Source organism: Phacochoerus africanus, chromosome 15 (genome assembly GCF_016906955.1).
Source record: "Phacochoerus africanus isolate WHEZ1 chromosome 15, ROS_Pafr_v1, whole genome shotgun sequence".
Classification (NCBI taxonomy): Eukaryota; Metazoa; Chordata; class Mammalia; order Artiodactyla; family Suidae; genus Phacochoerus; species Phacochoerus africanus.
The window spans coordinates 109,778,166-109,801,962 of NC_062558.1; the positions used below are offsets into that span (position 1 = coordinate 109,778,166).

The following is a 23,797-nucleotide window of genomic DNA, read 5'->3' on the forward strand; positions in this document are numbered from 1 at the left end:
GCAGCCCTGGTGACCCCATGCAGGCAGCTTCCTTCCCCCGGACCTCAAATTCTCCCCTTGAGTTCTAGGATCATGCCACAAAAAAAATCTCCCAAGGATGCTAAGCCAGGGCTGCCATATGTGGTTATACAGACTGTGCACTCACAAGGGTGCCAGCTGAGGGCGGGGTAGGTGGGGGCTGAAACATAGCCCACGCTTGGCTCATCAATCGGTACAACCTGGTTGGTGATGGACGGTGTCCACCCAGAGGAAAGGACATTTTTTTCCTAATTTGTGTAAAGGTAGTATATGGGCTAGTAGAGGCCCTGTGTGAAGCAAGGTGATATGACAGGGCTCTGAGAATGGATAAAACACAGTTACTGGGAATCCCTGTCATGGTGCAGGAGAAATGAATCCGACTAGAAACCATGAGGTTGTGGGTTCGATCCCTGGCCTCGGTCAGTGGGTTAAGGATCTGGCGTTGCCGTAAGCTGTGGTGTAGGTCGCAGATGCAGCTCGGATCTGACGTGGCTGTGGCTGCGGTGTAGGCTGGCAGCTGTAACTCCGATTGGACCCCTAGCCTGGGAATCTCCATATGCTGCCAGTGCAGCCCTAAAAAGACAAAAAAACCAAAAGCCAAAACACCCTCACCAAACAAACAAAAAATAGTTACTGAACACTTACTATGTGCCAGACCTGAATGTAGGGGCTGAGGCTATGGAGATGAAGGTAAGCAATTTCTGCCCTTGGGTCTTCTGTCCTTCACCGGCCTGTTCTCCTCTCACATCCAAGTATCAGCAAGTCCTGCAAATATCTTAATCTGCAAAATATCTGTCAAGTTCACCCACCTTGTTTCGCTGCCCACACTTTGTTATTTCTTACCTAGATTACTGCCGCAAATGGGCTCCTACTTCTATTCCTGTCCTCCAAACAAAAGCAAGAGTGACTGTACAAAAAATGTCCATTGGATAATACTATCCCCTTGTTTAAACTTTTTGGTGGCTCTCATCTAATGCAGCGTCTTCACCATGTCCTGGGCTGTGCAGACATTGTCCTCATTACTTCAACATGTCATCTGAATCACTCAACTCACTCTCTCCATCTGGATGAGTCAGGGGGGTTTCACATAAATTGGAACCGATAGGATAGGTATCTCCTATATATGCATATACAAATAGGATGAATACATCCTATATATATGTACATATGTATGCATGTGTGTATATATGCATCTATAAAAGGAGTTTTTTTGTGAGGAATTGGCTCATGTGATTCTATGGAGGCTGAGAAATCCCACAATTTGCTGTCTGCCAGTTGGAGACCCAGAAAAGCTGACAGTGGAGTTCCAGTCCAAGTCCAAAGGCCTGAGAACTGGGGGAGCCAGGGATGTAAATCCCAGTCCAAGGGCAGAAGACCAACAGACCAACACCCCAGCTCAAGAAGGCAGGCAAGAAGGGCAGGACTCCTCCCTTTTCCTATTTTTTATTCTATTCACCCTCTTGGCAGATAGGGTGACGCCCACATTAGGGAGGACCAGTAAGCCACACCCATTCAAATGCTAATCTCAACTGGAAACATCCTTACAGACATATTCAGAAATAATGCTTAGGAGTTCCCGTGGTGGCGCACCGAAATGAATCTGACTAGGAGCCATGAGGTTGGGGGTTCGAACCCTGGCCTTGCTAAGTAGGTTAAGGATCCGGCGTTGCCATGCGCTGTGGTGTAAGTTGCAGACATGGCTTGGATCTCGCATTGCTGTGGCTGTGGCATAGGCTGGCGGCTGTAGCTCTGATTAGATCCCTAGCCTGGGAACCTCCATATGCTGCTGGTGCTGCCCTTAAAAAAAAAAAAGACAAAAGACAAAAAACATAAAATAAAATAAAAAAGAAATAATGTGTCATCTGATTGCTCAGTGGCCCAGCCAAGTTGACACAAAATTAACTTTCACAAGCATCCCACAAAACTGACCATTCTGTCCTTCCAATAGCCTAGCTCATTCTTTGCGTGGTCTCATCACTTTGGCTAGAACACTTATTCACTGGTTCTCCCCTTGCCCATCTCTTTCTCATATTTCAGTGCTCAGTGGAAAGGTCCCCTCCTCCGAGAGGACTTCCTGGACCACCTTGTTATAGTACCTGTAGAATCTTATGACCCACCACCACTGACTGGCAGGATGATTTACAACAAAGTAGCCCAGTTCACTTTGTACGTACAGGGTTCTTTGTTTATGTTCTGTCATTTCTGCTAGATGGTAAGCTCCAGACTAGTAAGGACCATGTTTGTTTGTTCTCCACTGTAAATCCCTTCAGCTAGTCTCTGGTACATAGAAATAAATATCAATAAATATTTGCTATTGGACGTCATTACAAGGAATTTGTCCTTCATAAGGGAATAATCACCACAATACAATGTAGAGATGTGTTTTGTGACAAAGGCAAAGACATGCTGGTAAATTAACTCTTAAAAAAAAGTCCCTTGGAGTTCCCGTCGTGGCGCAGCGGTTAACGAATCTGACTAGGAACCATGAGGTTGCGGGTTTGGTCCCTGTCCTTGCTCAGTGGGTTAACGATCCGGCGTTGCCGTGAGCTGTGGTGTAGGTCGCAGATGCGGCTCGGATCCCGCGTTGCTGTGGCTCTGGCGTAGGCTGGCAGCTACAGCTCCGATTGGACCCCTAGCCTGGGAACCTCCATATGCCGTGGGAGCAGCCCAAGAAATGGCAAAAAGACAAAAAAAAAAAAGTCCCTGATTTGTCATTTGTTGATTTCCATGATGGTGTAAATACTTCCACCACAGCTGATTTCAAGTTACCAGTGGTTTAAAAACTGACTTGTGGCTATCCTTGGTGGCTTAGCAGGCTAAGGATCTGGCGTTGTCATTGTTGTAGCATGGGTTTGATCCATGGAAACTGCCACATGACTTGGGCACACCCCGCCCCCTTCTTGCCCAAAGAAACTGATGACTTGTAAAATTTTGGAATATTTAACAATTAGCTCTTCAGAGTTAGAATGAGCTGGCACTGGTCTATCACTGGAACAGAGGTCAGCATGGGTGCACTGAGAACCCAGGAAAGAACTAGTAGTTCATCCTGGGGAAGTTCAGCAAAGGCTTCCTGGAGGAGGTGACACAAGCTGTGTTCTGAAGGATGAGTTCATTGGCTCAGGTCCTTAATTCACTTGAGTAGCTAACAGAGCCCTGTTCCCAGTAATCCACATTCAACTGTTCCTGGATCCTCTACTCAGCTCATCTCTGCCTGCCTGGGAGTTATCACCTGACTCTGTCTAATCCTTTAGAAAATTCTTCCATGTGGCTGCACGTGGCTTGTATTCTACTGGGTTTTCTTTTTTCTTTTTTTTTTTTTCCTCCGTATGGCTGCATCTGTGGAACATGGAAGTTCCCAGACCAGGGACTGAATCCGAGCCACAGCTGTGATCTATACCACAGCTGCAGCAATACTGGCTCCTTTAACCCACTGTACCAGGCCAGGAATCAAACTCTTGCGTCTGCAACAACCTGAGCCACTGCAGTCAGATTCTTAACCCATGGTGCCACAGAGGGAACTCCCAACTGAGTTTGCTTTGAATGCAGCAGAGGAGAGTAAGACAGGGTAGAAGTTAGAGGAAGAGTTTTCCAGAGGAACAATTTATGCAATTCAGCTGTTCTGTAAATCTAGAAGAATATGGGAGGGAGTGGGAGGACATTTGCTCCTGACAGGCTTTGTCTGATAGGCTGAGGAGGTATGCTGATTCACACCCTGGGCTAGGGTGGGTGGCAGAGGGAAAGGGAAAGGAGTTGATTACTTTTCCTGCATAATAATTCCTGCATAATTCACAGCTGGTAATTGTGTGGGTTTGTTATTGTTGGTTTCATTTTTTGGTATGGAATCATTTGATTAATACCTGCCTCTTCCAAGACACTGTAAACTCCGCAAAGGCAGGGACTGTCCTGTTCACTATTATTTTCTCAGTACCCAGCACAATGCTTGGTACACAACAGGCAAAAAATACATCTTATTGAATGGTGAAGTCACCTGGGAAATTTTAAAAACATGCCCATGTCCACCAACCCTGAAATAAGATCTGCTATAAATTCTCTTCCCTGAACCTCGGAACCACAACTTGTGTCAGGATAGAGAGTTAGTAGTGGGGCTGGTGTCCATTTCTTGTAAAAACCACCCAAGAGATTCACTTTCATTCCTCTTCCCAAAACCAGTCAAGTGGATCCTTTAAAGCCAATCAATGTGACATGATTAAATTTGCTGGTTGCATAAATAAGGGAGGACTCCACAGACATGCTGAAGTGCTGGGACCAGTAAGGAAGTCTGCGTAGTAAGCAGGTAAGAAATGAGCCTGGTCTGGTTTAAATCACTGGTGGTGGGTGTGAAGAGGGAAGAGATTTAAGAGATAACTCTGGACGTAGAATCTACGCAATTTGGTGACCATTTGGACGTTGAGTGGAAGAGAAAGTGAGACAGAGGAAAGAACCTAGGTTGAAGGTTGGAGTGAATATTAGCAGACAGGAAGGGGAGGAGAGTCACTTTTGAAGTTGCTACATTCGAGATGTCTGTGGGACGTGAGGGGACACAAATATTCTGGAGAACACTAATGTTTAAGGCAGGCTAGAAAACGAATTATTGAGGAAGACGGAGAAGGACGACCTGAGAGGAAGAAGGAAAACCTGGATAGCGTCAAAACATAAGTAACAATGTGCAACAGTATCAAGTGGTTTCTAAAGCTTAGGTTAGATGCCCTGAAATACCTCCACTGAGTAATGGCAACACGGGCACTTTCGGGGGCGGGGAGCAGAAGCCGCGGACTAACTTTTTCAAGAAACTTGGGGCGAAGACAAGAGTAGGGTTGGTAAGATTAAGTGGGATATGACATTCGAGCACATTTATAGCTGAGAAGGGGAGGAGGTCCGAGGGGACAGGAAGACAAACATCTCCCTGCTTGCATCATTTTGCCAGCTCCTCCCACCACGTGACCAGGAGGCCGTCCCCGGGGGCCGGGCCTCGCGGAGACTACAGCCCCCAGAAGGCCCCGCGGCGCTCGGGGGCGGGGCCGAGGCCTGGCGCGCGCCCGGGCGGCGCGAGCGGAAGAGCAAGAGCTTCGAGGAGGCTGCGGAAACGGAGACTGACGGCGCCCCTGGTAAAGAGCTGCCCCGCGTCCCTGTCCCTTCCTTCCTCCGCACCTTGGGCTGGGGCTGGTCGCCTCTACTTCTCCGCTTACACTTGGGACAAGCTACCTTTCCCTTTTGTGTGTTACCGGTATTTTTCTCCTCACGTGACGCGTAGGGCTAGCCCCTGCCTGGGGCGGAGGTTTCTGGGAAGTTCCCGCCCTTCGACCCCTGCGGGCCTTGTGTTGCGGGGGAAACCTTTGAAGGCCCTTTTTGCCTCCTAGGGCTGCTTACCTGCTTTGGGCCCCTTCCCCAGGTACTCACTGCTGAGGGGCCGTACCTTTCTTGGGTTTCAACAGGTACTGAGCCGGGTTGTGGCGACCCCCCTTTCTCCGCCTAGGAGTGCTGGGCTATGGGCCTCGGGGGCTGCCCCAGACGACCACCGGGCTGTGGGCGATTTCGGGGCGCGAGTCTCTGGAGGAAGTCCGCTGCGCCGACTGGGAGCCCCAGGCTATGGGCTGGGAGTGAGCCGTCTTTACGAGAGGGTGTATTTCCTGGTTTTCTTGGGCCGCCTTCAGAAAACTTCAAGTCCGATTATTAAAGTTTTCCTCATCAGTAAAGCCAACTCTAAGAGTTGAGTAAGGAAAGAAGCAGGGGATTTGAAGTCTGATGTCTTGGGAAGAGCCTTGGGTCTGCCACTTGCTGGGCTTGTGATCTTTTATAAAAGCCCGTTTGTCGTAGCCTCGGTTTCCCGATCTGAAAAATGGGGGTAATTGTCTTAGAAGCTTGCCTGCCTTCCAGTGTTTTGGGCTTCGGCGGAAGTGACCCGTGTGGGAAAGCACGTTTCAAATATAACAACCTTACTATCTTTTTTCTCCTCCAGCCCAGGTCGGTTGAACTTTAAAACCACATTCATGTCTTTATGAACTTGATTTATAAACATGATCGTGATCAGTTGAATTAGTTAATAAACAGGGGGAAAGTGTCTTTGCAAAAGAATGTGAGCCAAACAAATGTTCTTATGCCCTGTTCTGAATGAAGCGGTGACATTAGGGCCTGTCACCTGTGGGGTCAATTTAAAACTTCATCTGGATTCAAAGGTCCACCAGAGTTTGGAGACTTCCCTTCCACCAGGACTCATAGACCCAGTGTTGCTTCCCTCTTGTTTTGTTATGACTTCCCTTCAGCACTACACTGGTGCAAGTAGTCCAGAAAGTGCTTATTGTTCCTCAGATGTGGCGCTAAGCTAACGCCTGTCTCTAGCAGGTCTAGTGACTTTTTTTCCTTTTCGTATACTGCTTGTGTTAAACCTAGCTCAGAGTCTAACACGGTTCCACTTACCTAGCTATACTAGGTAATAAGAAAGAGATATATGTGTTAGAAGTGCGTGTTTCCTGGTTTCTATTCTGGCAGTTTAGCTCTGTGTCTAAGGAGGTAGCCTTTTGTCTTATTTCTCCCCTTGTAGAGAAAGGATTTTACAGTCAACTTTTTGTGGGTTTGGAGGTGTAGTTAGTAGGTAATCATGTATTTATTCTAAAATCATTGGTTCAGAAATATTTGAGTGTGGTTCAGTTCTAAAAACAGAGGATGGCAGTACAGTGATTTAGTTGAATGTACAAAGTTGAACAAATTTGAGTTCAAATCCTGGCGCCTGGTGCTGCGACTTCTGGTTTATGATGTTCAACAAATTTGACCTCTCTCAGCCTATCTATAATTTCTGAAATGAAGATAATAGCATTTACCTCATAAGGTGTGTATAAGGATTAAATAAGATGTGAATACAAAGTAATGCCTGCTCATTGTTTTGTTGGTCTAGTAGTTGATGACTGATGATGGTAAAAAACGATGATGTTTTTGGAGTTCCCATCATGGCACAGTGGTTAACGAACCCGACTAGGAACCATGAGGTTGTGGGTTCGATCCCTGGCCTGGCTCAGTGGGTTAAGGATCCCGTGTTGCCGTGAGCTGTGGTGTAGGTCACAGATGCAGCTGGGATCTGGCATCGCTGTGGCTGTGGTGTAGGCTGGCAGCTACAGCTCTGATTAGACCCCTAGCCTGGGAACCTCCACATGCCATGGGTACGGCCCTAGAAAAGACAACAAACAAACAAACAAACAAACAAAAAAAAGATGATGTTTTTAGGTACAGTATTTTCTTGAGATTCCATCTCTTTTTTGTTGCTGTTTGTAAAATGAAGGTGGTTATCCTTAACCCATGAACTTAGAGGAAAAAAAAGCTGTAAATAGAAGTTCCCAGATTGCAGAGTTTTTTTTTTTTTTTTAAGCAATTACATTTTATATAAAGATTCATTTAGGCTATTTTTCACTTTCAGGAAGTTTCCAAAATGCTCTTGTGAAAAGATTGTTGTTGAGGTGTGCTACTGGACTGGTGCTTCATTTATAGCCCATAGTAAGAATGCAGTTTTCTGTCTGCACAGTTTAGCTTGTAGCAGAACAATTATCTATGTTTATACTTAGATACTGACTATTGACTAGGACAGAGTTTTATAGAGCATTTTTTGTTGGTTCTCTGCCCTCTTCCCCTGCCCTCCCCACCTTTCTTTTTCTTTTTTCTTTTTTCTTTTTTTTTTTTTTTTCAAAGACAGACTCTTCGACTCTAAAAGTTCAATCTAGTGGGTAGGGTCCAGAAGACTTGGTGACCCTCATTTTTTGAAAGTGGAAACTCTTAGTGACTGGTGATGATGGTGGCATTAGTATGTGTGTATCTGCAAGGAGTGAGAGTTTAAAGAAACTGAGGAGGAAAGCTTAGTAGAGAAAACTGATATGTTGGTCAAAGCAAAATCTTAGAGTTAAGACTTGAAATGTTTACTTTTTATTTCTTCCAGTGCTGTGTTGATTACAAGATGTCCACCCATGCACATGTTTAGGAAATATTTCTTTCATGTCTTTTTTCCCTGTGGTTTCCCCTGGCTCTGCTTTGTCTGTTTCATCTTTACCTTTAGTTAAGAATCAATAAGATAACTATTTCTTCATTACAGACTTGTATATAAACTGACAATAGAGTTACTTCCATTAAAATCTACTTTGTGTGCTATAAAGTGTTATTTTTCCCTCTATGTTTTAACATTTTGGTTTTTGACTTTTTTTTTTTTTACATAAAAGAAGTTTTGGAAAGGTAGACCCATTTTCAGGTTTAGTAAAAGATAGATGGTGTTATTACCATCTTAAACTTTTATTATATTTTTCTTTTATATTTGCTTTTGAGGGCCACACCTGCAACATATGGAGGTTCCCAGGCTAGGGGTCTAATCAGAACTACAGCTGCCAGCCTCCACCACAGCCATAGCAACACAGGATCCGAAGCACGTCTGTGACCTACACTGCAGCTCATGGCAGTGCCAGATCCTTAACCCACTGAGCGAGGCCAAGGATCAAAGCTGCAACCTCATGTTTACTAGTGGGCTTTGTTTCTGCTATGCCACAGAGGGAACTCCTGTATTTTTCTTATAGTAATGAATTTGGTGATACATATGTATTCATCCCCCTAATGGTTCGCATGATTACTGTATTTTTTTTTTTCCACTTTTTAGGACCACACCAACGGCATATGGAGATTCCAAGCTAGGGGGATCCAGTTGGAGCTACAGCGCCGGCCTATGCCACAGCCACAGCAATGCAGCATCCCAGCCTAGTCTGCCGCCTACACCACAGCTCATAGCAACACCAGATCCTTAACTGAGTGAGGCCAGGGATCCAACCCCCAACCTCATGGTTCCTAGTTGGATTCATTTCCGCTGTGCCGTGATGGGAACTCCAAAGAAGGGGCCTATCTTTTTTTTTTTTTTTTTTTTCATACTATTTTATGGCCGCACCCGTGGCATATAGAGGTTCCCAGGCTAGGGGTTAAATTGGAGTTGTAGCCACTGGCCTACACCACGGAAGCATGGGATCTGAGCTGTGTCTGTGACCTACACCATAGCAGGTTCGTTAACTGCTGAGCCATGAAGGGAACTCTGAACTGTATTTTTTTTTTTTTTTGTTAGCTGAATTTAAGTTTGTTGACTGTGACCATGAAACTCTGAAAAGCAGAGCTAATTGGCTAGTATGTTTGAATCTGTGACCCTGTCCTCATTAGCTCTATAAACTTACTGTTCACAAGACACCACAACAGAATGAATAAGACTGGTGTATTGATGATTTGGCACCTGTGCACTCAGACATAATAGCAGTAAATGCACAGGTACCAGAAGTAAAAGTATAGATTTTTAATTATACATACAAGACTGGCCCTCACACTGTGTTTAAAACTGGTGACCTATAGGATGATCTTTGACAGTCACTAACCTGAACTATAATTTAGACATTTTCTTTTAGTTGTTGTATTCATTGCAGACTTCCCACCCACAGCAGAAGGGAGAAGAAATGGAGCTAGGCTCTTCATGTCTTGAAAGAGAACTCTACTTCTCCTATTCCACCCACCAGAAAATGTGCTCTTAGCTAGTGGGGAAAGCATTTAGAGTTTTCTATTAATGAGCCCAGGAGGATGGATGAAGCCCAGGTAACTCCTAAGAGCTTATTGAATTACAGAGAAATTCCAGTTGTCAGAGGTTTAGATAGAAGAGAAGTTATAGAGTATTGCTTTGCAGCAGTAAGCTTACATTTGGAGATTTTCTCCTCTCAGTAAAACTTGAACCAGTTGCTTCCAGTCTGTGGTGTGCACTTTTTACAGTCTCATGCCAGCCTTCTTTTTCACTCTTGAGATTTACTCTTCAGTTTCATTACTGTTTGTTGTCCCTCTTGTATCTTTTTTTTTTTTTTTTTAATGTCAAACATGGCTAGTTTTGGAGTAGGAATAAAAACGGAGAAGCAGATAAGCACTATTGGAAACAGCACGTGCTGATGTATAGTATTCTGAGGCTCCCAGATAACACAGGTGAACCTGTGTGTAAGATGATTTGGATTTCTGGAATGGGCCAGTGGCTGACAGTTCATGACTGTTTAACTTGGTGCAGAGGCAAAAATGTGGAGCAATGATGTGTGACATTCCTTAATATGAGATTTGCCTCTTAGAAAAAATCCATGTAGTGTTAATACTGGCTTGCATTTGGGCTGTTTTCAAGTTCTTTGCCGTGGAGTACTAGTAGCGTATTGAAGAAAGAAGGGAAGCACTTGGACTTGAATAGTCACCTCTTAAATTTATACCTGTTTCTGTTTTCTTATCGTTTGTGAAATAGGGGTGATAATACTAACCTTGCTTGTTTATAGAGGGAAAAGTTAACAAGAGTGTCTTGAAAATGGGGTAACTGTAGAAAAAAGACAGAAAGGCAGAGTCTGAGAAAGTGGAAAACACACACACTGGGGTGGGTAACTTGGGGAGAGACAGAGGAATACACACACACAAAAGGCAGTGAGTGAGGGTCAGTCAGAAACAGAGAGGGATGCGCAGGTTCCCAGGCTAGGGATTGAACCTACGCCACAGTTGTAACCAGAGCCACAGCAGTGACAATGGCAGATCCCTAACCCGCTGACCCACCAGAGAACTCCAGTCCAACATCATCTCTCTTTTTTCTTTTTAGGGCTGCGCCTATGGCATATCGAAGTTCCCAGGGGTTGGGGCCAGCCATTGGGGGATCTAGGGGCTGAATTGGAGCTTTCTTCCACTCTATTTTCTGTGTATGTATATTAACCTAAAAAACACACATACACACACACACACTTATTGGAATCTCTTGCTATTGTACATGCATTTTGTATTCTGCTTTTTAAAAAACAAAATATTTATCGATAGTGCAATTGTGTCTAGGTCTGTTTCTGGAGTCAACATGAATTATATTACTGGGCAGTGATCTTTAAATTTGTATTCATTTTGCTTGGGAACCTAGGAGACAGGTTCAAATTCTGGCATTGCCATTACCAAATTGAAAACTAGGGCAAGTTATAGGATATCTCTGGGCTTCCATTGTGTCAGCTGTTGAATGTATCTTCCAAGGTATTTGATAAGACAATCTGATGAAAGTTAACCTTCTCCTTGGAAAATCACTTATACATACAAGATGTCCTTGTTTGGTCAGTTTTTTAAAAAATTGGAGTATAATTGACTAACAATTTTATATTAGTTTCAGGTGTACAACATAGTGATTTGATATTTCTTATGCTACGAAATGATCATGAGAGTAATTACCATCTGTCACCACACAAAGTTATTATAGTGTTATTGACTATATTTCCTATGCTGTATATTACATCTCTGTGACTTATTTCTTTTATAATTGAAATTTTGTATCTCTTAATCCCCTCACCTGTTTCATCCATTGCCTGCCCCCCCAAACAACCACCAATTTGGTTTCTATATCTTTGATTTTCTTTCTGTTTTATCATGTTTGTTACTTCATCTTATTTTTTAGATTCTACATATATGTGAAATCATACAGCATTTGTTTTTCTCAGTCTGATTTATTTCACTTATCGTAATGCACTCTGAGTCCATGCATGTTGTCACGAATGGCAAGATTTTATTTTTTTTTAAAGGCTGAGTAATATTTAATTGTGTGCATATATATATATAATATATATATGTTACATTTTCTTTATCCATTCATCTATTGGTGGACATTTAGGTTGCTTCCATATCTTGACTATTATAAACAAACTTGCAGTGAACACTGGCATGCATATACCTTTTTGAATTAGTATTTTTGTTTTCCTTGGTTAAATACCCAGAAGTGGAATTTCTGTATCACATGGTAGTTTTATTTTTAATTTTTTGAGGCACCTCCATAGTGGTTGTACTATTCTACATTCCCACCAACCCTGCATAGAGTTTCCCTTTTCTTCACATCCTCGCAACTTATTATTTTTTGTTCTTTTGGATGAGCTGTTCTGACAGGTGTGTGGTGATGTCTTACTGTGATTTCGATTTACATTTCCCTGATGATTAATGATGTTGAACATCTTCTCATGTGCCTGTTAGCCAACTGTATGTCTTTGGAAAAAATGTCAGTTTAGGTCCTCTGCCCATTTTTATATTTTTGATATTGAGTTGTATGAGTTCTTTATATATTTTGGATATTAACTCCTTATTGAACATGTCATTTGCAGGTATCTTCTTCCATTTAGTAGGTTGCCTTTTCATTTTGTTAATGGTTTCCTTTGCTGTGCAGAAGCTTTTGAGTTTGATGTAGTCCCACTTGTTTGTTTTTGCTTTTGTTGCCCTAGCCCAAGGAAACACATCCAAAAAAATGTTGCTAAGACTGATGTCAAAGAGCATACTGCCTATGTTTTCTTCTAGGAGCTTTATGGTTTCAGGTTTTACATTTAAGTCTTTAATGCATTTTGAGTGTATTTTTGTATTTGGTGTAAGAAAGTGGCCTAGTTATATTTTTTTTGCATGTAGGTGACCAGTTTTCCTTACACTATTGCAGCAACTATTGTTTACCTACTATATATTTTTGCCTCCAGTGCTGTAAATTAATTGACCACATAAGTGTGGTTTTATCTCTGGGCTGTCTATTCTGTTACCTAGTCTGGTCAGTCTTTGGACTTCTTCCATTCAACTGCTGGGTGAACTCTGTGTTGAGGAATGGAAAATAGAGCAGTATCCATCTGAGGTTACTAGGTCTTCATGAAGAGGAGGATCTTGAAGGAAGTGATAGAGTGACAAGATGGGGAGGACAGAGTAAAATTATACATGAAGAGAGTGATGAGAAGTTAGAAGCAAAAAAGTATAATATATTGACTGAATGAGACAAAAAAGGGTATTTTAACAGTATTGCACAAATGGAAAGTTAGGATTTTACTGATGATGATGATGATGAGTAGTAAAGAGATGTGTTTCGTTAGGTCTTTATGTGTATGGGGATAATGAAGACTTAATGGAAAGCTTTGAAGGCTAGCCTGAAGAACTTAAATTTGATCCTGGAGTATTTTTGTTGAAAGTCATATGATGAAAACAGTGTTTGAGAAAGGTTGTTCTGGCAGGTTTGTGGGATAACCTTGGGTGGGGAGTGGCTTTAGGGTATTTCCAGTAAGACAGTCATGAGATGATGTGGAAATAGAAAACACAATAGCTCTCGTGGAGGAAGAGCTGTAAGTATGGGGTGAGAAGAGCTGAAAGAGTTGGAATACCTCAAAGTTTTGAGCTTCTACAAATCAAGGGTATTGTGGTGCCTTGATTTGGGAAAGAATCTCATAGAGGTCAAGAGAGAAAGGGAATGAGTTCAACTGCTAATATAAGTTTTAGGCATTAGATAATTTGGTAGTTGAAAAAGTCTGGTGCTTTAAAAGTAAAGAACTTGGAGTTCCTGTTGTGGCACAGCGGAAATGAATCCGACTAGGAACCATGAGCTTTTGGGTTCAATCCCTGGCCTTGCTCAGTGGATTAAGTATCTGGTGTTGCCGTGAGCTGTGGTGTAGGTCGCAGATGCGGCTCGGATCTGACATTGCTGTGGCTATGGCGTAGGCTGGTTGCTACAGACTCCTAGCCTGGGAACCTCCATGTGCCATGGGTTGTGACCCTGAAAAGTGGGGAAAAAAAAAAAAAGGTAAAGAACTCAATAACATAAATGAATGCTGTCCCTTTTAAAGTAATCCATTTTTAAGACCATGCATTTATTCTAGGAAATAAATATTCTTTGGAATTTATGTTTTAGGACTGTTTTCAGAACCAGTAGAGCCATACAAGAAAACCAGTCTCATTACTTTATGGTCATACCTTTTGTACTCAAGAGTATTATCTTCGTTGATCACTCCACTTGTTTACCATATTTATTTCTAAGTAATATTTCACAGTTCCTAGAAATTAATCTGTAGATGTATAAAATTTGTTACCATGGTGGATGATTAAATAACTATCATTGTGGCCGAGGACAACATTAAAAAGTCATAAACTGTGACAGCAACCTTAGAAAAGGTGCTAGTGCACCCTGGTTAAAAGGGTGGGTTCTGGAAGCCTAGGTTTGAATGATCTCTTCTGTATATTAGTTCTGTGTCTTGAGCAAGTTATTTAAGTTGTCTGGGTCTCAGTTTCCTCATTTTTATTTTTAAAATTTTTAAAATTAAGGTATAGTTGATTTACAATGTTGTGCTAATTTCTGCTCTACAGCAGAGTGACTCAGTCATAAATATATGTAATTTCCCTTTTTAAGTATTATTTCCCATCATGGTCTATCCCAGAAGGTTGGATATAATTCTCTATGCTATACAGAAGGACCTTGTTTCTCCATTCTTAATGTAATAATTTGCATCTGCTAACCCCAGACTCCCACTCCTTCCCCTCTCCCCCTTGGCAACCACAAGTCTGTTCTCTGTGTCTGTGAGTATGTTTCTGTTTTGTAGATAGGTTCGTTTGTGCCATAGTTTAGATTACACATTTTAGATTCCATGTATTCCACATATATACGTGATATTGATATCCTATGGGGTTTTTTTTAATTTTTAATTTTTATTTTTGTGTGTGTGTGTGTTTTAGGGCCGCAATTGCGGCACATGGAGGTTGCCAGGCCAGGGGTCCATTCAGAGCTGTAGCCGCTGGCCTGTGCCAGAGGCACAGCAACGCGGGATCTGAACCCTTCTTTACCAGAGCCATTTTGCTGGGCCCTGGTCGGAAGCCAATTTCCTCATTTTTAAAATAAGGATGGTGATAATGCTTCCTATTTCATAGGATTATTGTGAAGATTAGCTCTTAGAACAATGCCTGGCAAATATGAACAGCTCAGTAGACATTAGCTATTTATTGCCGTCACATCAACTACTACTGTTGTTACCACCACTACTTTGTCTATTTATCTATTTTGTTTGTTTAAAAAATCACTTATGTTCCTGTTGCATTGTCTTGTACAAATGGAATGATACACAGCTGGAGATAAAATTAGAGCTCAAATAAATGATCAGACATACAGAGATGAGGGTGTTTTTTGTTTGTTTGTTTGTTTGTTTTTTAAGGGCGTTTGAACTAGAACTTGGAGAAGAGCAGAAAAGACCAAGGATGGAATGTTGGGGGATAATGTAAGGGGGTGGGAGGCAGAAAAGGAGATGGCAGAGGAGCAGCAGAAGACTGTTTAGAGAAAGAAAACAGAGTGTATGTTAGTGTAGAGGTTATATTAATCAGGATTAGATTTGGTTGCAGCCAGATGACAGAGACATAAGCATGATAAAAGTTCATTTCTCTTGATGTCTTGGATTCTAGAAGTAGTCTAGGACTGTTGTGGCTTGTCATGGTGTTGTGTTGCTCCAGTGTGCATGAATTCTATTCTTTTCCCAAGTCACTTTATAGTCTGAGACGGCTATAGAGCTCCAGCCTTTATATCCACATTTGAATCAGCAGAAGGGAAGAGAAGAACACATCTCCTTCTCTTTAAGAACGCTTCCTGAAAGTTATATGTGCCACTTTTGCTCGTATCCCATTGGTCATACAGCCTTAACTTCCTACTGGTGATGTTGGGAAATGTAGACTATTTGGGATGGTTAATGCCTGGCAAGAAGAAAACGGGAACAGTGAGGGTAGTCCAAGGTAGTTAGATGAAGAATGTAATGTAGATAACAGAGTTCATTGTCTTTAAGATAGTTTAATTCTTTATTGGTAATCCTTGATAGAGTTTCTGTGTTTAGGAAACTCAGTATGAAACTACTCTTATCAAATTGCATCAACAGTGCTTTGTTTTTAGGGTGCAGTCCCTTCATGCATCCTTACTTAATTAGGATTATCAGTCTCTTTTAAGGAAAATGATTATGGGTATATATGTATATGTATGCACATGTGATGTATATATATATTTATCTTCTCATTTAACATTAGCGTTGGCCAAAATTACTTCACATGGCAACAGCATGCAGTAAAGTTGATGGCAAATAAGCCTGTGATATCTTTCTTTAGTTGCTTTAAGCTTTTAATTTTACCTAATCTTCTATCCACTCTCCAATTTGGTTGTTTTGGGCCATTGTTTTTAATCTGTCTCTGTTCTTTTATATTACTACTCTGTCTCACTGCTGTTAATCGTACTTCCCAAAATAGATAAATGAGCAAATTTAATTAAATGTGTTCTCTGCACTCTCCTGATCATTAATGAATTTGTAAGTAAGGTCAGACCTGCAATCTTCCTAGTATTATAGTGACTGAATTCTCTCTATCCACTAAATTGGTAATTATTTGCTTTAACTTTTTTTTTTTTTAAAGCTTCCCTATTTTGTATGTTTATATTCTTTCAGTGTTGGAAATATGAAGTTCTTTTAACAAAAAAGGGAAGACCTTTTCCCTAGGATTTTTGTCCCTTTGAATTTAAAATGTTTTATTTATATATTTTTGTGTTTGGATTTTTTGACCAATTTCTGCCCCCCCCCCCCCTTTTTTTTTCCCATACCTGTGGCATATGGAAGTTTCCAAGGCATGGATTGCAGCTCTTGCCTTGCCAGGCTGAGGCAATGCTAGATCTTTAACCCACTGCACCAGGTTAGGGATTGAACCTGTACCTCAGTAGGGACCCGAGCCACCACAGAGGCAATACTGTCCTTAACCTGATGTGCCAAAGTGGGAACAACTATTTATTTTATATATCTATGTATCTATACACCACCACCCCCCATACACACATTTTTTTGTTGTTGTTGTTTTATTTTTTTGGCTCCAACTTTGGCATGTGGAAGTTCCTGGGCCAGGGATTGAACCTGCACTACACCAACAACCAAACTCACCAGTGACAATGCCAGATCCTTTACCCGCTGCACCACAAGAGGACTTCCTATTTATGTATTTTTGAGTGATGAACATATGTTTAAGATAAGTTCATAGTTTGCTATTTATATTTTGTCAACATACAGTTTAAAATCGATGCAGTTTTAAAAGTCACATAGTAAAACAAACACAAAAAAGGTTTATAACAAAATATAGTGAATAGTCATTGTGTCACCCTTGCCTAGTCTCTCTAGTTCTTTCTCTAAAGGTAACCACTTTCAGTTCCTTAGGATGTTTCTTCTGGCATCTACATATCTTTGTATTTTAAAATAATATGTGTGCAATGCTATCATTTGTTTCACCAGTTTATTCATTATATGTAAAGTTTCTATTTTGATATAGAAAATTTTGCTGTTCTTAAACCACCATCACCATTGCAGCTTCTCCCCTAGCCTTCCAGTTTGTTACAGTAGTTAATGTTGTATTTACAGTATTATGCCTGTGCACATTTGCTGATTGTGTCTTAAATAGTGACCACTAAGTTCAGTTTTCCACAAGGTCAGTAAAAATAATTTGTCAGTTCGAATTTTCTTTCCTTTTAAAAAAAATTCTTGGAAATTTCTCTTCTGGAGATTTTCTCTGGGCTCCTATCTGAGCCTGCTATCTGGGCCTGCTGCACAGACCTTTTCCTGGGATGGTTTTCCTTTGTTGTCATCTTTAGACTTTTCTCTCCCTTTTGGTGTGATTCCCAATGTTGTTGGAAGTCTTATCTTCATTCTCCATTTACCCTCTTGCTTAGGCGCAACACATCCTCTAGTAGTTGTGTCGAATTGAGAAGACAGTACCTTTGGCAGAGAGCTTGAGGATGACTACCCTCAAATGCCTGTCTCTGTCACAAAGCTTTCATCTGGATTGCTTGCCTTCTACTGTGGTTCACAGTTAGCATCCTGGAATTCCCATTCACCAATGCTTCTTCAGTTCTCTCTTGTGTTGACTGTTTTATTTTGCACATCCTGCGTCTTTCTTTGTTTTGATTTATTTCCTTGTCTTATGTCAAAGGATGATGAGACTGTCACTCACCCTCTAGATTATCTGATCAGGCACAGCCTCCCTGAACAAAGAAGATTGTTAATCTTACAGTATTTGACGGGAGTGTGGAGTTAAGGGATTGGAAGATTTTAAGAGGCAGAACTGGGTTAACATCTGTAAGTCTGGTTACTTGGGTGACATTGTTGATTGGTTGGTACTTGTGCTTATTGGAATGCGTTTGTCCCTGATTGGTTGGTTTATAAAAGAATGCCTGCTGGGGTAAATCATCCTTGTTATTTGACTGGATTTAAAACTGGTTCTTCTGAAAACATTTTATTTATCTTGGCTACAGGTAATTGTTTTTTTCCTAAATTTGTAAGAAGTTTAAATTCTCAATCCTGTAGTAGTTCTCTAAGAAAGACTACATGACAGGTAGTTTTTAGAGCCTTTCCATGTCAAAATGTCTTTTCTCTCTGTCCTTATATTTGATTACTATAGTCTGGGTAAGTGAAATTCTAGATTGGGAATCTTTTTCTTCAGAATTGTTTGGGAATAGTTTTTTTCAACTTGTCCTCTATTGCTGTTTGGAAGTTCTAAACTCACATGAATCTTTTGTTTGGACCTTCTCTTTGGAAATTTGTTGGATCTCTTCTTTGTCTTGGTATTCTGAAATTTTAGTGATGTGCCTTGGTGTGGGTCTGTGTCTGTTTTCATGCTGTGCTGGATATTTGTAGATACTTGGAGGACTCTTAGTCTAGAACAGTTCACATAGTTCCGGGAGCTCCTGTGTGGCGATTGGGGTGGGGTAATAGATCTTAGCATTCAGTATGCTTGCTTAATCACCCGGTTTTAAAGACCTCTGCACTTGGAGACGGTCACCAAACCAGAGATCATCTGTTTTACATTCTGCAGAGCTAAACTCAAGTCTTTTTTCAGGAAGGCGAAGGTGATCTAAGAATCTAACTGCTCTTCAAACAGCTTTTACCCCGTGCTCCTTCCCCACTTCACTTCCAATTCCAGAGGTAGTGCCAGCAGTCCTGACCCTTCTCTGAATTTCTGGTTGTAAATTGGCGAGGGTCTCAGCTTTCTCTACTGCTGGATTAGAATTTGACTCTCAGGGAGCTGCTATACAGTTACTATTCATCTGTATATGTTCCAACTTCCAAAGTTTTGTTACTTTTTTCTCCTTCTCCTGCTCTTTCCATTCTTACTGATTTACGTCTTAAAAAAAAAAAAAAACTTTACTACTGTTTTTGTAGGATTTTAAGAAGCAAAATTGTACATGCACACGCATATATACATGTGCACACATACATATACATAAATATGTGTGTGTGTGTATCCATTCTGTTAACTTATAAGTCTGAAGTGATTTGCTAAGACTGACTGGTTTATGTGAAATGGTACTACATGATCATTATAATTTTAATACATGAAAGCCAAAGTAACCCCAGAATATGGCTCAAATACAATGACCAAATACAGGCCTGCAGAGAGGACACTCCTTTAGAAAATGTCATGTCTTCCTTCATCATGGGCTATCCCTTTAACTTCTAAAGATAATTTTCAGAAAAAAACATAAAAATATACATCTTCCTCATAAGAGAGCTAGCAAATACTGATAAGTAGGAGAAAGAAAATAAGAATACTTTAATTCCACCACCCAGAGTTAACCACTACTAACCTTTTAGTGTATATTTTCTAATATTTTCTATGCATTCACCTATTTGGGCAAGTATGTTTGAATACTATATCATTTTGCTCCTTCACCCCTACCTTTTCCACCATGAGAGTCAACTTTTTAGCACACAGTCTAGAGATGGTATTAACAACCTCAGACAGCTACCGTTTATTTGATTTCAGATTATGTGCCACGGACTGTGCTAACATCTTTTTTTCTGTTTAATTTATGTTGACTTTATTTCAGAGTACTGAGAAGTTACATGAATGTACAGAAAATTCATCCAGATACCCCAAATGTTGATACTTTACTATATTTCCTTTCTCTTTCTCTTCTCCCCACCCTCCAATATTTACTTCTTGAACTGTTTGAGAGTAAGGTGCAGACCTATTCCCCTGTATACTTAAATACAAGGACATTCTTTTATGATAGCGCAGGACAGTTGTCAAAATGAGGAAATTAACATTGATAGAATATTATTATGTAGTCTACAGACTTGTTCAAATTTTACTCATTGTCCCAATAATGTACTTTGTTACGGCCAGAGGAAATTCTGGCCCATGGAGTGTATTCAATTGTCATGTCTCTTTAATTTCCTTTAATCTGGAGCGTTTCCTCAGTCTTTCTTTGTTTTTGCATGGCATCACTTTTGAAGAGTATAGGCCAATTATTTTGTGGAATGCTTCTAATTTAGGTTTATCTGCTATTTTCTTGTGACTGGATTCAGGTTATCCAGTTCTGGAAGGAGTACCACAGAAGTAATGTTATGCTTCTCAGCATCATGTCAGGAGGCACAAGATATTGAAATATTAGTAATGTGATCTTGAACCACTTCATTAAGTAGTATCTGCCAGATTTTCCAGCGTAAAGTTCTGGTTTTCCTTTTGTAATTTTTTATAGTAAAATATATGTAACATAAAATTATCATTTTTGACCATTTTTAAGTGTACATGTACAGTTCAGTGGAATTAAGTACATTCATATTTTGTTTATAATTTTGAGGTATCTGAAAAAATACTTTGAGACTTATTTAATAAATATCCTGTTACTTCTTGAACTCTTACTAATTTTAGTATCCATTGGTGATTTCTCCCTGGATCATTTTCATGATGGCCCCTAAATGGTGACTTTCTAATTTCATCATGTCTTCTATGCTTAAATAAATATTTATAATACTTTATTTCATTATATATTTTGATGCCATGTCTTATTTGGCCAGTAGGAGCTCCATTCAAGTTGATTCCTATCTCCTTTTGCCTTACCCTTATCTTTCTTGGAGCACTTCCTCACTTTTTACTGCAGGATGTTCTAGGATTATCTTGCACTCTCTCATCCTGGGTCCTGGGATGAGTTATTTTTTTCAAAGAGGTTTTTTTTCTTTTTTTCTTTTCTATTTAGGGATTACACTTGCAGCATTTGGAAGTTCTTGGGGTAGGGGTCAAATTGGAGTTGCAGCTGCCAGACTACACCACAGCCATAGCAATGCCAGCCCAGATTTAAGCTGCATTTGCAGCCTAAGCCACAGCTCAGGAATGTTAGATCCTTAACCCACTGAGCGAGGCCAGGGATTGAACCCATATCCTCACAGAGACAGCGTTGAGTCCTTAACCTGCTGAGCCACAGCAGGAACTCCTCCTCAGTTCGTATTTTTAACTTCCTCTTGTAAAGATGAGAAACCTACCCCCATTTTTCATATTTTTACTTATTGGCCTAATCCTAGAATATCAGAAAATAGTTTTAAGGATTACTAACTCATATACTACTTAAAAGACACCAAGTAAGTAGAGTTCAGTATTTGTTTATAGTTTTTTCCATTAGCCTGTGTGCATATAGTCTAAATCTCCACTGTCCATGAAAGTAGCCACTAACTGCGTGAATTGAGATGTCGTAAATTAAAAACATATGCTGATTTTGTAAACCGAGTATGAAATAAGAAATGTGAAATATCTCATTAATATTTAAATAATACCTTTATGTTGTTTATATATTGAAATATAGCCATGGTAGATAAAAGAAATTAATAAAATTAATTTTACTGATTTTTATTTTAATGTTTTAGAAATATTAAATCACATATGTGGCATCCACTATTTTTCTCATGGACTTCACGTGTGGCTCACAACCTTTTTTTCTCTTGGACATCGCTGATCAAGAAACCGTGTTTAAAAGTTGCTTGGATTAGTTTTCTCTGCCCAACATCCTTCCCATAACATGGTTATGTTAGTCATTTGAAGTACAGTTCATTTCTATTTGTAGTCTGTTTTTCTCCCCATCCTAAGTGATCTTATTTATTCTTGAGTATGTTAAACATTAATATGGTGCCAAAAGTCAGAATTGTGTAAGAAAAAAAAATATATATATATACCCACTCAGAGCAGTGTCACCCATTTTTTCTTTCCTTTTCACCCTGTTTCCACCTCTCCTCTGTAGGTAACCAATATAATCATTCTCTGAATTACCTTTCCTGTGTGTTTTTTCCCCTAGGAATGAGGAGATACATGTTGCTTTTCTTATTTTCTCTAACTTTTTTCAAAGAAGCTAGCATACCATAAATATTCGTTTGTACTTTGCTTTTTTTACTTAACATTTCACTTAAATATATTTTGGAATCCATTCCATATCAGTTTATGGAGCTCACCCTCCCTCCTTCCCTCTGTCTTTTCCTCCCTCCTACAGTTGCACAGTACTCTGTGGTGAGGAGGGTGTTCACCATTCTCTTAACACCTTTCCAGTATTTTGAATTTATAAACAGTGCTACAGTTACTAACCTTGTCCACTTATATTCTCCTATGTTGAAAATGTATGTTTCGGCAAATTCCTAGAATGAGATAGTTGGGTCAAAAGTTTAAAAGCAAATACAGTTTTCTTAAATATTACTAAATCCCTTTCTGTGGGGCTTATACAGATTTGAATTTCTCCATTTGCAATGTATGAGAGTTAGTTTTCCCACAACTTCATCATCAGAGTATGTTGGTATACTTTTAAATTTTTGCTAACCTGTTTATAGGTAAGAAATAGATCTCATACTTTAATAAAAAATAAAATAAAAAATAAAATAGTATCTTGACAGAATTTTAATATTCACTTATTAGTATTTACTGTCTTTTCATAATTTATGGGGGTCATTTTAATATCTTATGTGAATTGTATTTTTAAATTCATTTCTGTAAATCGGGTTTTTAAAAATTTTTTCACCTTCAATTTTAAGAGTCTTTTAATATCTATCTATCTATTCTACATAGTAGGTATAATAGCTCTTTATAAGTGATTTATATTACAGGTATTTTCTCCCATTTTGTCAGTTGTCTTTCAGGGTGTGTGTTTGTGCATGTATAGGGGCTTTTATATAATTCAATTTTTCAGTTTTTTGTTGCATCTGAATTTTGTGTTAGAAAACCTTTCTCTTTATCTAGGATAAAGAGGAATTCACATGCATTTTCTTCTAGTACTTGTATGATTTTAATTGTTGCATTTGGATCCCTGACCCATTTGGAATTTTAAAAATTATAATGTTTGAGTTAATCTTCTTCCAGATGCTAATTAGTGTCCTAGCATAATTTTGCCCAATATATTGAGATGCCACCTTTATCATATATTAAATTTCCACTGAGTTTATTTCTGGACTTCTGTTTTTTTTGTTTGATGCAGTTTGTCCTTCCTGCATCAAACTGTTTTAATTATGGAAGCTTGATGGTATGTCAAGGGCTAGCTTTAAAAAAATTTAATGTTTTATTGGCTATTCTTACATGCTTATTTTTCTTTTGAACTTTAGTATTAGCTATCTCTATAAAAAAGCCTGTTCATATTGGGCTTTTTATTGGGATTATGATAAATTCTTGGATTAATTTAGGGAGAACTGACATCTTTATGATGTTGTGTTTTCCATCCATGAAGGAGGAATATCTTCCCATTTGTTCACATCTACTTTTGTGTCTTTCAGGAATGTTCTAACATTTTGTTGTTAAGTTGGTTTTGTGCACTTCTTATTTAAGTCTCCATTTCTTAAAAACTTGTTTTGTAGATTTTTATGCCAGTATTTGTAGAACTACATTATTATACTTTTTTTTTTTTTTTGCTATTTCTTTGGGCTGCTCCCACGGCATATGGAGGTTCCCAGGCTAGGGGTCAAATCGGAGCTGTAGCCACCGGCCTACGCCAGAGCCACAGCAACGCGGGATCTGAGCCGCGTCTGCGACCTACACCACAGCTCACGGCAATGCCGGATCGTTAACCCACTGAGCAAGGGCAGGGACCCAACCCGCAACCTCATGGTTCCTAGTCGGATTCGTTAACCACTGCGCCACGACGGGAACTCCCTAATTTTTGACTGTTATAAATGGTTTCGGAATAACTATCCTGTAGAAATCCAGT

At 40.0% G+C, this 23,797-nt stretch overlaps 1 protein-coding gene across 4 annotated transcripts in view; it reads left to right on the forward strand.

Moving 5' to 3' along the window:
* The first annotated feature begins 5,032 nt into the window (after window positions 1-5,032).
* Window positions 5,033-23,797, forward strand: part of R3HCC1L (R3H domain and coiled-coil containing 1 like) — an 85,742-nt gene continuing 66,977 nt past the window's right edge. For 2 of the 4 annotated variants that reach the window (XM_047759572.1, XM_047759575.1), the window contains exon 1: window positions 5,033-5,123. The gene's annotated coding sequence lies outside the window, so the exon portion shown is untranslated. The other 2 variants (XM_047759573.1, XM_047759574.1) reach the window with 2 other exon arrangements.